The sequence below is a fragment of the Melitaea cinxia genome, chromosome 9 (genome assembly GCF_905220565.1).
Source record: "Melitaea cinxia chromosome 9, ilMelCinx1.1, whole genome shotgun sequence".
In the NCBI taxonomy this organism is placed as follows: Eukaryota; Metazoa; Arthropoda; class Insecta; order Lepidoptera; family Nymphalidae; genus Melitaea; species Melitaea cinxia.
In genome coordinates this window covers 1,975,970-1,992,135 of record NC_059402.1, presented here as the reverse complement: position 1 = coordinate 1,992,135, position 16,166 = coordinate 1,975,970, and the positions used below count along the sequence as shown (strand labels likewise).

The 16,166-nt window shown below is 32.4% G+C and overlaps 1 long non-coding RNA gene across 1 annotated transcript; it reads right to left on the bottom strand.

Annotated features, from left to right (window-relative positions):
- Positions 1-355: 355 nt before the first annotated feature.
- Positions 356-13,131, bottom strand: LOC123656732. Its single transcript, XR_006743586.1, has 4 exons — positions 12,898-13,131; positions 8,379-8,384; positions 851-864; positions 356-368 (listed from the first exon to the last, which is right to left on the bottom strand). It is a non-coding gene; the product is annotated as an uncharacterized LOC123656732 (long non-coding RNA).
- Between the last annotated feature and the right edge of the window lie 3,035 nt (positions 13,132-16,166).

The following is a 16,166-nucleotide window of genomic DNA, read 5'->3' as shown; positions in this document are numbered from 1 at the left end:
TAATAATGCGTTTTTACTTGACGCTTTTTTCGTCGACCTACGTTGTATTATACCGCATAACTTTCTACTGGATATACCGATTTGGATAATTCTTTTTTTGTTGGAAAGGGGATATCTCTAGTTTAGTACCATGATAAGGAAACCAGGATCTGATGATGGGATCCTAGAGAAATCGAGGGAAACTCTCGAAAATCCGCAATAACTTTTTACTGGGTGTTTCGATTTTGATAATTTTTAATTTAATGAAAAGCTGATGTTCATCATGTGGTCACATTTAAATTTTATCGAGATCTGATAACTACTTTTTGAGTAATCTTTGATAACGCGTAGTTACTTGACTATTTTTTCGTCGATCTACGTTGTTTATACTTGTCGATGTAATTGAAGTCGGTTTTTTTTCGTTTGTCTGCAAACACAATTATTATGTAACTAAGTCGGCAAACAAGCGTACGACTCACCTGATTGTAAGCGATTACCGTAGCTTATAGACGTCTGCAACACCAGAAAAATCGCAAACGCGTTGCCGACCTTATCCCCAATTCCCCCCGACCTGTGGTCACCTTACTCACCAACAGGAACACAACACTGCTTGAAAATAGTATTATTTAGCTGTGGTCTTCTGTAAGGTCGAGGTTTCACCCCAGTCGGGCCGCTCCGCATTGAAAGATTGAGAAGTTACGTTATTTCCACTGACTTTTTAATTTTAGTTATTATAACTTTTTTAACGTGCTCGTTGAGTTTACTTATAACAAAATTGTCACTAAAATTGTGAACATTAATGTAAAATTAGCTGTGCTTGGTGTAAAATTAGTAAACCTTATGAAAAAAATAATAAATATTACATACCTACGTAAGTAATTCGATCTAGAACTGTTTAAAAAAATAAAAAAATATTGTTTTTCTTTTTTTAAATTCGATATTCATTTCAGGTGATTTTTCATATAAGGTGAATGACGAATTATCTCTAACTCTCTTGAGTGATTCCATGAATAAATCGTATACAGAATAACATACGATAAGCGGAATTCCCAGAGCGGAAATTTGGGACATAAAAAATTGCTTGTGTTAAATAAAAACATTTGTTTTAACGGATCTTATCTTACATTAGATTTTAAAATGTTTTCCGGTACATTAATCGAATCATACAATAATATTTAAGTAAGCTTTTTTTTCAAATTGAAATATAAATTTAAAAAAGGCTTTCAAGTGATACGCGTAATAACTACACATACGTGTCTGGTTCACCTCAATTATAATAAACTATGATGTGTCTATACATAATTGCCATAAGAAATATCCCATACTAAAATAGAATTCGATGGTAAAAAGAAAAACACATACATACATACATACATATAATCACGCCTCTTTCCCGTAGGGGTAGGCAGAGACCACTTCTTTCCACTTGCTACGATCCTTACATACTTCTTTCGCTTCGTCCACTCTCATTATTCCCTTCATACATGCTCTTCGGTTTAGGGTACTCTTGACCTGGCATTTTTTCAAGACGTCCCTTATTTGGTCTCGGAACGTCCGCCTAGGTCTAACTTCTTCCAACCCTTCCATTCACACTCACCTAATACACTTTTTTCGTCAATCGTTCTTCACTCATTCTGTCGACATGACCAAACCATTGGAGCATACCTTTCTCAATTTTTGTCACTACATCTTCTTTCAGACGATTACGTTTCCTTACCTCACTATTTCTTATACTGTCACTCAGTTTAACTCCTATCATACTTCTTAACGCTCTCATCTCAACTGCATTTATTCTGCTTTCATGTTTCTTCTGCCATACCCAACTTTCACTTCTGTACATGAGTGTCGGAACCGACACTCTCTCATAAACTTTGAACCCAGATACACAAAATCGATCAAGATTCGGGGTGACGACTACTTTTTGAATAATCTTTGATAACGCGTATTTATTCACTTTTTTTTCGTCTACTTACGTTATAGGGTCATTGCGCCTGTTCGCGTCCACCGCCCAATTCGCGTCCATTTTACGGATCTCAGTTTCAAAAGTCTCGAAATTAAGTATACTAAGACACCAATAAGTCGAAAAGTAATTACCGGCAATACCTCAATGTATAGAGGCACGCACGCATAGACAAAAGTTCTGTGCGACCAAGCAATCCCGGGTAAAAAAAATAGTTGTTCAACAAGAGAGCGCGAAGGCACGGAATAATGAGAAGAAAATAGTGGGCAGCGGTTCGTTTGAAGGTAAGTCTTTTATTATTTTATGTCTATTTTGAATACATAGCTGTTTCTAGGCGTTGGTTATGATAAAAGGAATTATAATAATTATGAATTTGCTTATTTTTTTTATAGTTAACAGTTAAAATAAGGTGGACGCGAACTACTACACCGAATTTATAAAACTTCCACTTTGCGTCCGCAATGGACGCAAACTATACCTAAATGGATTAATAATAAAACTAAATCGCGTCCATTTCTTAAATTAATTCTATAAGTTTAATACATAAAACTAATAACTACAAGTTAATACCTATTCTACTTTGAATGAAATATGTAATTTCTTTCTTATTTTTTTTTTCTGTTTAAGATGAGTTCTTTGCAGATAAGAAGAAGAAAAAAAGAACATACACAGAGGAAGATTTAAGGGAAGTTTTGCATGACATTCAAGAGAAGAGGAAATCGGTAAGACAAGCACCTATGCAAAAAATATGCTATTCCGATATTGGACAAAATCAGTGGGTGCAGACCAAGAGGGTACAAAACTTATCTACACAAATAAATAAAATTGGAGTGTCTGTTTGTAATATTAAAGTAACAGCTTTTTACTAAATGCATATTGATTTATACATGGTACATATACCAAAATAAGCAATCTCTTTACTTTATGATGCCCTAATAAGAAGTCAGCTTGAGTATAATGCGGTAGTATGGTCTCCACATGAAGTCAAATACAGTCTCATGCTGGAACATATTCAAAATTAATTCACCAGGTTTCTTTACCTTAGGCTTAATGGCGTGTATCCCTTGTATCCCTTGATGTATTCAACATTGTTTGTATTGGGCATGGTTCGATACAACAAGTTGGAGACTAGGAGAGAGCTGGCTCTGGCAACTTATATTTTAAAATTATTCCGCGGTGTTGTCAATAATCCAGGGTTACTGCAGTGGATAGATTTGAGCGTACCCGATAGGTATCTACAACGAAAGCGGCGTCCGAGCTTATTTGCAGTACCCCACGGCAGAACCGAGCTAGTGCGCAACGGACCCCTTGCTCGTTCAGTCAGAACGCTGAACTTGGTGGCTGACACACTAGACCTTTTTTCTTGTTCGTGGAGTGAATTCGCAAAAGTTACTTTGTATATAATATGTTATGAGAATTGAATTTAATGTTTTTATATTTATTAATGTTACATTGTTTTGTTTTTAGTATTATGCTTAAGTCAGCTAATTCTTTTTTAATTATAGTTTAACTTTTTTTTTTCCTTTTGCTTTTTGTCTCCTTTACTATGTCTAATGAATTGGGTTATGCCTGTAATATTAGATGTGAGAAAATAAAATAAATAAATAAATAAAAACATTTTAAGAATTTTTGTCTGTCTGTCTGTTTGCTCCGGCTAATCACTGAAACCATTGGATTGATTTTGAAGGGACTTTCACTGGCAGATAGCTAATGTAATAAGGAGTAACTTAGGCTACTTTTATTTTAGAAATTTATTTATTTTTTAATTTTACGAACAGAACAATATTTTTTTTAATTCCACGCGGATGAAGTCGCGAGCACAGCTAGTATCAAATAAAACCAAGTAACGAAGAAGAAAACATAACGGTATTATTAATATTTAATGCGAATGGAGATATGTGTCCACCTCGTATTTTGTTTCCATAATTATTAATCAAGGCTGATCTTTGTGGTGCTGTGTGCTTACGGCATCAAAGAATATAGCCACCCCCTCTCTTCCCGTGGGTGTCGTAAGAGGCGACTAAGGGATAACATAGTTCCACTACCACCTTGGAACTCATAAAGCCGACCGATGGCGGGATAACCATCCAACTGCTGGCTTTGAAATACACAGGCTGAAGACGGGCAGCAGCATCTTCAGTACGACAATGCCAGCCCTGCGGTCACCAACCTGTCTGCCCAGCGTTGTGACTATGGGCAAAACACAGGAGTGAACTTGTCGAGGCCTATGTCCAGTAGTCGACTGCGAAAGGCTGCTGTGATTGTAATTGCAGGCTGATCCTTTAGATTGCTTACATTCCTTTAAAATTCACAGAACAGATAATTGTTGAATTTTATAGGTGGAATTACTATTTACTTACTAAATACATGGGTACCTAATTTGTTTTTTAATTTTAAGTTTTATCAATGTTTAGAAGAATAAATAGGTGTTTTATTTTCTTTATATTGATTTATTAATGTTAATATGTTGATTTTTAAATAACTATAATTCTTCAATAAATAAATTATTAAAATCCAACCTCTCTTTACATTATCATAAAAATATCACCTCTTTATTCCTTTTCTAAGCTGGTGGACGCGAAGTGGTCCAGCGGATGGACGCAAATTGGATTTTATGGACGCAAACTGGGTAAATCGCCTAATTCTGAAGTTTGTATTTAAATAAAATAATAACAAGACGTTTCGAACAAAACTGAAAATTAATCTTTAAATAGACTATATAACGAACACAGTAAATAAATTTTTCATAGAAATTAGTGCGGGGACATTTTTATTTTCTTCTTCAAACTTGCCAACTGCACTAAGTGGACGCGAACAGGCGCAATGACCCTATTACTGGTCGATGAAATTGAAGTCGGTTTTTTTCTTTGCAAGCAAAAATAAGTGTTATCTTTCGGATACCGGCGTGACGGTAACAATAAATATTTTCTGTTCAACATTTTCAAAAATATCAAATAAAGATAATCTTCTTTAATAATCTTTTAGCCCACAAAAAAAGAAAATCCAAGTAATTTATTTGCACTCCGCGCATCGCGTTTGTGAAACGTTAGTCTGTTTAAAGCAAATCGCAGACGATTATTAATTACAATTACGATTGCATTGACGTACCGCCATACTTTTTCCCGTGAATATATCTATCTTTTATTTAATTTTCTTGTATACTAACAATAATGGCGAATAAAAAAAATGAATTATTAAATTTTGAATTGCGATCATACATTTCGGTAATTGATTTTTATTTGTATATATATATAATTTACCCCCTAGATACCTAGTTTATATTGTTATAAGTATATTGATTATATTGATATACACTTACCTGTAATATATGTATCTTCCTATATATCAAAAGCGCGGTCTGTGAATAGCTTAAAATAGATGAGATCATATTAACGCGGTATCACGTCTGGCGCACATGATTGTTGTATTGGCGTGCGAAACGTGGCAAGAGCAAAAGCGATTTAAAATTTATTATTTATTTAGCCGTTTTCATTTGCATCTTGTTCGAACGTTGAAAAAAAAATATTTTTGTTGAGTGTGTAATGTATTATAGGAGTTTGTTAACTAGAGTTTCTGTTATTTGCATCTTCGTCTAAATTTGAAAAATGTTTTGTTAAATGTGTGTGTATAAATGAATTGAATAGGTTTGTTAATGAGTGTTTACGTTTAAATCTTGTTCGAAATTTGAAAAAAAAATATATTTATGAAATGTGAATACTTGAAACTAATATGTGTATCAGTACTCAGTTTATGTGGCTTATAGATGATTATGTTCGAAATTTAAAAAAAATTGTTTCTATAATTTGCATGCATAAATGAGTTAGTGTGGAGTTGTATACATGTAATACCTACCTAATAAATTTGTGTTTGTTGTTAGCATCGCAACAAGGGTATAACTCGACTCGTGTTACATCATCTCAGGAGGCACAGATGACACAGAGGCACTACATCTTAGTTGTTTGATGTTAATTCTAATATCTACAATCATAATTATATTTGTTTGCAAAAGAAGAAGAAAAAAACGACATCGATTTCATAGACCAGTAAACAACGTAGGTCAAAAGAATAGTCAAGTAGCCTTGACTTACACCCGACCTAGTGTAATATGGTTCTGATACGTAACCAACATACTCAACAAACTGCTGTTTGTCTGTCATATAGCTCGCAAAAAACTGTAAAACGTGTGGAGTAAAACCAAAACTTGCTAACTTTCTGAGCAACACATCATTATCTACCAGAGGCTTTTAAGTACGCAGCGTAAATTTGAACCCCTTAATCCACAGCTGTCATAACAACCGACATATAGTTTAGCAGGTTGCTTGTCGTGCTTCGTGCCGGGCGAAAGCCATGCTGTGCATCTGTTAACTAAGCGCTTACTTGAGCGTACAAACTTTTGTAGACTGCTGACTCCAAAACTTTTGCCAGTCTTGAAAGGACTGCCACGGGTCTATAGTCCTCAACACTGGACGAAGTAATAAGTATAAGTGTATGTTAGTTTGTTTTGTTTTATATTTTCTCTTCACGGTAATGACACAAGGACAAACACACAGGCCAGATCAAGCAGTAATCGAACCTATTTTTCGAGTCGATAAAACCATCCGTATCCACTACAACTTAGCCGTTGGTGGAATTTCCAATAAAATTTGTGTAAATTAATTTAACTATAAGAAAACCCAATTAGTATTGACACTAATGTGAGTTTGTTGATCCCGTTTGTTGTCACCTTGACCTAAAGTCCAAATAGCAGAGTGACATGCGTCAGATATGTGTATGACTAATTATTGCATGCCTCCAAGGAAGCTGTGCTTTACTCATTAACCTCTTTTTTTTATTATAGTGCATTAATCATTACGTAGTAAAAAACAAAGTCACATCCCGCTGCCTGTATGCTTAGATCTTTAAAACTACGCAACGGATTTTGATGCGGTTTTCTTTAATTAAAAGAATCAGTTCTATCACAGGCAACACACACATTCACACACACGCACACTCATTCACATCACACAATGTCACCTGTCCACACACGTCACTTCTGACGTCACCGGCATCTTGCTACTTGGCCTAGATATTATACATTCGCTAATAGACTTATAAATCGTTGAGTACATAGTATAAAACAAAGTCGCTTCCCGCTGTCTGTATACTTACATATTTAATTAAAACTACGCAACGGATTTTAATGTGGGTTTCTTTAGTAAATAGAGTTATTCCAGAGGAAGGCTTATATGTATAATACATGCATAATATAATAGAAGAACACTGATAGTTTTTGCAACCACGCGAAGCCGGGGCGAGTCGCAAGTATGCTGTAAAATGCAATCTTTAGTACAGAATACGCATCAAACTATAAATTAAATATTATTTGACGTCTTTTTTAACATACTATATTAAAAAGAGTCGGCTAAATATTATGTTGGACGTCAACGTTTTGACGGATGAAAGAAAAAGAAAGCGAGAACCACTTGACGATATAAGCTATTTGTTTTTTATTGTATAATTGTGTTTGCTCGCAAACGAAAAAAAAACCAACTTTAATTACATCGACAAGTAATACAACGTTACCTATGTTACTACTACTACGACGAAAAAATAGTGAAGTCAATACGCATTATCAAAGATTACTCTAAAAGATGTAATCAGATCTCCATTAATTTTAAATGTGACCACATGATAAACATCGGCTTTCGATTAAATTAAAAATAATCAAAATCGGTACACCCAGTAAAAATTATGCGAATTTTCGAGAGTTTCCCTCGATTTCTCTGGGATCCCATCATCAGATCCTGGTTTCTTTATTATGGTACCACACCAGGGATAGCTCCTTTCCAACAAAAAAAGAACTATCAAAATTGGTTCATAAACAATGAAGTTATCCCCGAACATACATTATATATATATATATAGGGTCGAATTGAGTAACCTCCTCCTTTTTTTAAGTCGGTTAAAAAAAGACAGAAAGAAAGAAATATTATCTTTCTATATATATAATAGAGCATGTGTGAGTATTGATTTATTAAATTATATAAACTGTGGTAAATCCCGCGGTTTTGTTCATTAAGAATTTTTTTATTACTATCCTTGTTGTAGTGTTAAAAACGCCTATCGCGACTACTTATGTTTTAAAATGAAAATTTAAAAAGTCTTATATGTAGTGAAAAGCACATTTGTCATTGTAAAAAGTACCATTAAGGTAGGGCACGGCAGGATATATCTTGCTCGAAATCTGGAACAGCCAGTCTGGGGACCACCTTAACCTTATAGAGGATCACAGCTTAATGACATTGCTCTCAAGTGATGTTGTGTTCCTGTAGTGATTAACATAATCAGAGCTCCTGGGTAGAGTCGGCAACGTGTTTGCCATATGATGATAGATGCGCGTCTATAGGCTTAAAACCCTTACCATCAGGTGGCCGGTCTTACGCTTCTTTGAGAATATTACTTGATACTTTATAATTTATTATGTCTAGTTCCAAACCGTCCGTTCCGTACCATCTTTGTACCGTTTTCAGTCGAAACACTTGGACATTAGAGTCGCAGTGCTAAATAAATTTTAAAAGATAATTCTGCGTCTTATTGCCTACACTAGTGACAAGAGGGCTGGTGCATTTTTTGCCCAGAGAATCGGCATAGCGATTCAACGGGGTAATGCTGTCAGCATTCTTAGCACCATTCCACGTGGACGCGATTTATACCATAACTGTCTGTGTAAATATTAAGTTCTTATGTTGTGAATAGTACATATTCTAGGTAGTATATTGAAGCCGATTTGGAACGTAGATTTTGTTGCGAATAATTGTCAAGTTACTCTTTTAAACTAAACAAAGGACAATCTTTACACAAAAGACCGTCCTTTGTTAAGGAAATCTCAAAATTTTATTTATTGTAGATGCGAGTCATTGCTTTGTATTTGTTTAAGAAGTAGGACAATTTGTATATAGTATAATTATCTTCTGTTGGCTTTGCATTTATAGCGATTGTTTGACATAGAATTAAATCGACTTTAAAAATGGAGGAGGTTTTCAATTCGTCTGAATTTTTATGTGTACTATAATCCATTAATCCAATTAAATATACTTTTAAAACTTTTGAAAAAATTGCAATCAAACTCGATACGTTAAGTTTAGAAAATAACTTATAGGATATTTATCTTGACATTCCACTGGAAGTTACGAGAATAAAACCACAAGACACTTCCCACTACTTAATATATAACATTGAAAAACCTTCACGCTAAAAAAATAACCCACACTTTTTTAATCTATATTACTTGCCGTAAAATAACGGTCAAATCCTTGACCCACAGAGTATAAATCGAAAACTAGTTCCACATTCAAATATTTGAACCGTCTGCACTTATTTTTAGAATATTCGTTGATCCGCTCAACGTCAGTCAGATATCGTAGTGCGGTCACGAGCCGCACGCATGCGCACGATAACAGATCTATTTCATTCTATAAACTATAAAACGTATGTGTAATATAATGCAGCTTATTTGTGTAGTAACTGCGGGTTTTATATCCATTGTTAGTTTTATTATATAAAGATTTATTCATAATTAGCTGTGACAATTACACGGTAGAATGACAATAGGTCTGGTCGTTTGTGCTGTATTGTACGTTACGTCCCACGACATAGGAGAAAATCTCACGGGGGAACGTTGAGTCTGAAACTACTGTTACTATTATTTATTATTATTTAAAATAGACAAATATTTTTACGAAACTTATAATTCAAATTGAATTTTAAGTATGTATAATATTAATTAAAATAAAATTAATAGAATTTAACAAAAATAATAGAGCTGTATTAATTATATATATATTTTTTTTTCAAGTATAATATTTAGATTGATATTAGAAAAATACATTAAATACATTAATGTAATTCGCATTAAAATATAATAAAACAGTCATTATTTGAAATATTGTTTTTAAAGTCGTCCAAAGACTTTTATGGTCAATAATTCGATAGATATAAAAATAAGTAATTATCTTGTCATATAATTTCTTATCAGCAATTGAGTAGCGATAAGGTAGCGATGAAAATAATACGACAATGACATCTCGCGATATGCAAGTTATTAACCGGTATTATGGGCCTGTTTAACCGACTGGATGATGCTATTTGATGGAGGACACTATCTAACTGATAAGAGTTTTTGATATAATATTTTTTTAACCATCGAAATCCACTATATTTATAAGATATTTCTGTTTGCAACAACCGCTCTGGTGTAGTGTGCGCACCAGAGTGGTTGGTACCTAAACTTAAAATGTAGCCATTTGTTGATTTTGCTACCATGACTCTTGATTTGTTTACGTTCGTTATGTGTATAATCCATCTAATGGCGAAATAAATACTTAAATTTCATTTCGTTTTAAATGTATGTATATATACAATATACATAACATGTTTGTCTGGTGACTGTGTCTGTGTTTCCGGACCACGACACAATTTCAACCTATTAGGGAAATATGAATGCGAGGCATTTTATTAAAATAAAACAATGTATTAACGAATATGAGCAGTTTCATCATTATATCAAACAAACTTGATAAGTATTTCATTATACGTTTATTAGTCATTAAAGTATTTCGACTTGGCGATAAAACATATACTTTGCTACTGATATTATAAGTAATTTTAACAATATACTATTATCTAGAAAAAAAAAATGAAATCAAATGACCACAAGCATTTGTGCTTGTCATGTAGTTTTCTTGATATTGATCTGACGAGTACTTTTTGAGTTATCCCAAATATTGCTTATTTAACTGACTGTGTTACCGCCTACCGACGTATTATTTGTCTATTTGTGTGTCGGTGTAATTTAACCGGTTTTATTTTCGTTTACGACCTTCAAACATTATCGTAGCGCGTATTTTCAACCGTAGAGATTTTGTTTGTCAGCGATTTACCACTATAAAAGAGAACAAACGAAGTTTCAGCTTAACTTAAGTAAAATCAAAATCAAAAATTGCTTTATTCAAATAGGCTCCAAGAGCACTTTCGAATGGTCATTTTACAAATTAAAACTTTAGAAATTAATTATTATTTTTGTAAAAGTGAAGCTACCACCGATTCGGAATGTGGATTCTGCAGAGAAGAATCGGCAAGAAACTCCGCAGTTACTCTTTTGAAAATAATATATAAACTGTGTTTTAGAACAAAATTAGAAACATGTTGCATGAAATACAGCGTCACTAAGTCCACACATCTTTATCAACTATGTAATCCTGCACCGAGTAATAAGCTTTATCTATTAATTGCTTTTTAATAAAAACTTTAAATTTATGTTGAGACAATTCCAAAATCGTTTGTGGTATTTTATTATACATGCGAATACCATGACCCAGAAAGGAAACGTTTACTTTGCGCAGTCGAAAACTTGGAGTTACAATTTTGTTATTCCGTCTCGTGTTTACAATGCGATTATTATTATTTATTTCAAAACAATGAATATTTTGGTGGATATAGTAATTACTTCAATACGCTTTGAAGCGCTTAAATACGCAAATTTCACCAATAGCTTTAATTAAAAAAAAACTTAAACGTTTTAGAAAATTTTAAATATATTAATGACTTAATTTATTGTTTTTTTTATTATTGTTGTAAACTTATCTTGTACCTAAAGCATTGCGGGTATTTCAGTGTCTTTTTTTATATAGCTTATAAATAAATAATTATAAATTGTATGTAATAAATAGGTTTAATTTAAGGCATTCTTTTACTTGTATCCGTTCCATTTATACTAAACAATTTATGAGGTAGAGCTCAACAGGATATATTCAGCTCAAAATCGGTAGCAGCCCGTATACTGTAGGTTACGGTTTACGGTAACTTAACAAAGGTTAAGCCTTAAGCTTGTTTTCGATCTAGCCTTATAAAAAAAACCATCTTGTGTGTATGAAATAAAATAGTGTAATAGATACTAAAGTAGAACAGATTTAATTCTGTAAGAAGAAGCCGCAACAAAGTGCATAATTTAATAAAGATAAATATTACTTAAAAACTGTTTTCCCGCCTCTACGTACTCATAAATATTTCATTTAGAAACCCTATTTTATACAATAAGCTAGCTTCTTACCCAACAAAGCTATTTCTGTCATATAAATTACTAATTTATTATAATTATTTTATGACTTCTTGTACCAATTGTACAAAAATCTTACTGTAATGGTCCCGTCAAATTTATTTTAGCTTTTAATGAAATGAATACAAAGTAAAAAATAATTTAGCTAACAAAATGACTACAGTAGTAAAAGAGTTAAATATTTCTACGGTCTTCAATATTCTGAGATTGTAATCTCGATCGCACCGATCAATCTTCTTCGTTTTCTTTCGTTTTTGTTTTTCTACTAGGTAGGTATTGGCGAAATTATGTCCCCGTACATACATCTTTATATATAAAAATTAATCGCAAAATGTGTTGCTAAGCGCAAAACTCGAGAACGGTTGGACCGATTTCGCTAATTCTTTTTTTAAAATGTTCCTTGAAGTACGAGGATGGTTCTTACGGAGAGAAAAATTCTAAAAAAAAAAATTAAAATTTTCTGAAAAAGTCTAAAAACAACTTTTCTATACTCCCATACAAAAGATTTGTGATAATACTTAAAAGTCACTGTTAGGCGATACGAAGTTCGCCGGGTCAGCTAGTATCTAATAACAAAGTATTTAAGTTATTTTTTTCATATAATTTCGAAAAAAACCTGTCATAGTCAATTGTTCTATCTGTCATTACTATATGTATAGCATAGTAAAATTTTTGTTTTTGTTGTTCCATTAGAAATCTAGATTAAGGTCCAACAATGGAAATCCTATTATAGATAGAGGTAGATATTACGTGGGAAATACCGAAATAAAACTGTTATCTCAGTCGCACTGATCGCAATATCTTTCGAGTCTACTCCATTCGACGCCGACGTGCCATTGGCGAAATAATATATGTCATTTGACACACAACCCAACAAACATTTATGACGTTGAGTAGACGTTTTGGTGACAACTTAATGTTATTTAGTATAATCGTATAAACGACATTAGAACGTTTACTCGACGGCATTAGGGCCCATTTTATTCAACTTAAGGCGCTAAGAGTTTCGTGTAACAGTCATATAAATACCTATATAGTCGCATAGGAGTCATATACACGTTGGCGATTTGACTACATGTCATGTAATGATAGCTGTCGCGGCGTGTTTTCGACTTCATGTCGAGTAATAGCACACAATATGACGTTTATCTAACGTATTCGTTGTATTATTGTCATTTAAAGATGATACTTTTATATTGAACGAATGAAAAATTGTAACAGATTATAAACATAATACACACTAATTGAATTTGGCAGTTTTTTTGACAGCTGAGTTAAAATATTGTATTTTTTACTTTGTTGAGGTGATAAAACCATTTCATCAGTTACAAACCATTGTGCAATCAAATTTACTGATTAATGTGAGGTAACTTTGTAACAAATTTTTCATGCGCTTTTAAAATTTTAATGTTTTCGTATATTTTTATTAATAATTTATTAAGTGACTGCGTTATATGACAACTATATAACTTCCCGACGTATATACTGCGTACATATTGTAAATGTGTACGCCATGACAGTTGACTTAGGGATCATTAATAAAATAATAAAACGCGTAGCTAACTTATTTCAAATAATTTATATTTTCAGAACAGAAGAATTTACGAGACATATAACTTAGTTAAGTCTGAATAATACTTTTTTTTTAGGTATACCCCACAATTATGATCCATATTTATGTGGATGTTGATAAGTTTTTATCGAAGATGGACTTCATCGAAATGATATGCGCACATTTGAAATGGCCGTGGTCATTATCATTTTTGTAATACTTTAGGATGTATACAAGTTACACTAGTACACTTATTCGACTTATATATAATGGTTACAAGTACTACGTGTAAACAATTACTATTCGTTTAGCAGATGTTTAAAAGGTAATTATATTATATGACAAAATTAATAGTATTATGACGTTTACACTACGAAAACGTTTACACGACGAAAAGTTGTATATGTAAGTTTTATAGATGTCTTCATAGACGCTATTATATGACGATTGTAAAGAAATGTCGAAATAACGTCTATACGACAATGTTATACGACAAAAAATCTATACGTCTATTTGGACACATAATGCACCATAACATGACGTAGAGTTAAAAAAATACTGTAATATAACTTTAATAAGACTCAAAGTCATATAATTGTTTGATTATATGACAAAAATGTTTGTTGGGAAAGCCATCTAACCTAAAAATTGAATAGTTTTTTTTTGTAAGGGATTAACCGCCGAAAGCTAGCTGCATTTAACAATATAGCCGATATTATTATTATCTATACAATGCACTCAGCGACATCTCTATTATCTGTGGCAATAAAGTACTTAAACGTCATTCTTACAATTGCTGCTTTGTGCAATTTGAACTACTTCATTCAATTCTATTGAATAACGATATAAAGAATATATACACAATATTTCGTCAATGTGGAATTAAAAATCACGTAGCAACGAAATAAATTAGATATATGTAAATTATAATTTTGCCTAATCTTTAAAATACTTCTTAAGTCTGAAAAAACATGCTTGACAAATGATTCGCGATCTTAGCATTACATTCGATGTAATGTCAATATATATATATATATATATATATATATATATATATACACATTTAAATAATAAATTAATAATATAAGCTAAAAGGAACTAAAACTTCAAAGACGAATGGAAGTTTCGAGTGAGGGACATGAAAATTTTTGGATTCTAGTGATTCATATAATTTAAAAAACACAAATTATTAAAACATATTACTTATAACTACTAAAGTAAGTTTAATAAACATTTTGTAGTAATATTTTATTAAACATTCTGTCAAATTTACAAATGGCGGATTTAAAAAAAAATTTTCTTTGCGAAATAGCTAATACTTATATTTGATGATACCTTAAAACAATGCATTAAATGCACATTTTTCATAAACTATTACATGAAATAGGTTTTCGTTTAGTATTTTACATATAACTTGTCGAAAGCGAATTTTTTAGTTTTGCACGATCACTACTCGGAATAAAGCTATTTTCGTTTTGTCCGTGACAATGATCACTGAAATGCGTTCGAACATCAAAACTTCGGCTTGTAAAAATACTTTGGATTATTCTATTCTGCTTCTATCTTTCACTGACACGTTAGACGCCGGGTATTACCTGACTAAACAGAGTAGATACTCTACCTTCACATGACGAGATGACAATGTTAATAGAGATGTGTACTTATACAAAACAGGTTTCACATAATTACATAAAATCTAAGTCAAAAATTAATTTATAGCCAATTTGAATAGGCTTCGAAATCACTTTTAAATCGTCATTTTAGAAATTAAAATTATGTTTCTCGTAATTAATTCATAATAATAGTCAAAAGTATAGCTACCACCGATTTGAAATGTAGATTCTGCAAAGAAGAATCGGCAATAAACTACGTAGTTACTCTATATAAATAAAAAATAAACTTTATTTTATAGATCCTCCTAATTCACACTTAACAATTTCTATCTATATAAATAATAATTGTGTTTGCTCGCAAACGAAAAAAAAAACCGACTTCAATTACATCGACGAGTAATACAACGTAGATCGACGCAAAAATAGTCAAGTAACTACGCGTTATCAAAGATTACTCAAAAAGTAGTTATCAGATCTCAATAAAATTTATATGTGACCACAACAAACATCAGCTATCGATTAAATTAAAAATTATTAAAATCGGTACACCCAGTAAAAAGTTATTGCAGATTTTCAAGTTTCCCTCGATTTCTCTGGGATACTATCATCAGATCCTGGTTTCCTTATCATGGTACTAAACTAGGGATATCTTCTTTCCAACAAAAAAAGAATTATCAAAATCGGTACACCCAGTAAAAAGTTATTGCGGATTTTCAAGAGTTTCCCTCGATTTCTCTGGGATCCCATCATTAGATCCTGGTTTCCTTATCATGGTACTAAATTTAGGATATCTCCTTTCCAAGAAAAAAAAAGAATTATCAAAATCGGTACATCCAGTAGAAAGTTATGCGGTATAATACAACGTAAGTCGACGAAAAAAGCGTCAAGTAAAAACGCATTATTAGATATAACTCGAAAAGTAGTTGTTAGATCTCAAATAAATTTAAATGGGACCAATTGGCAAACACC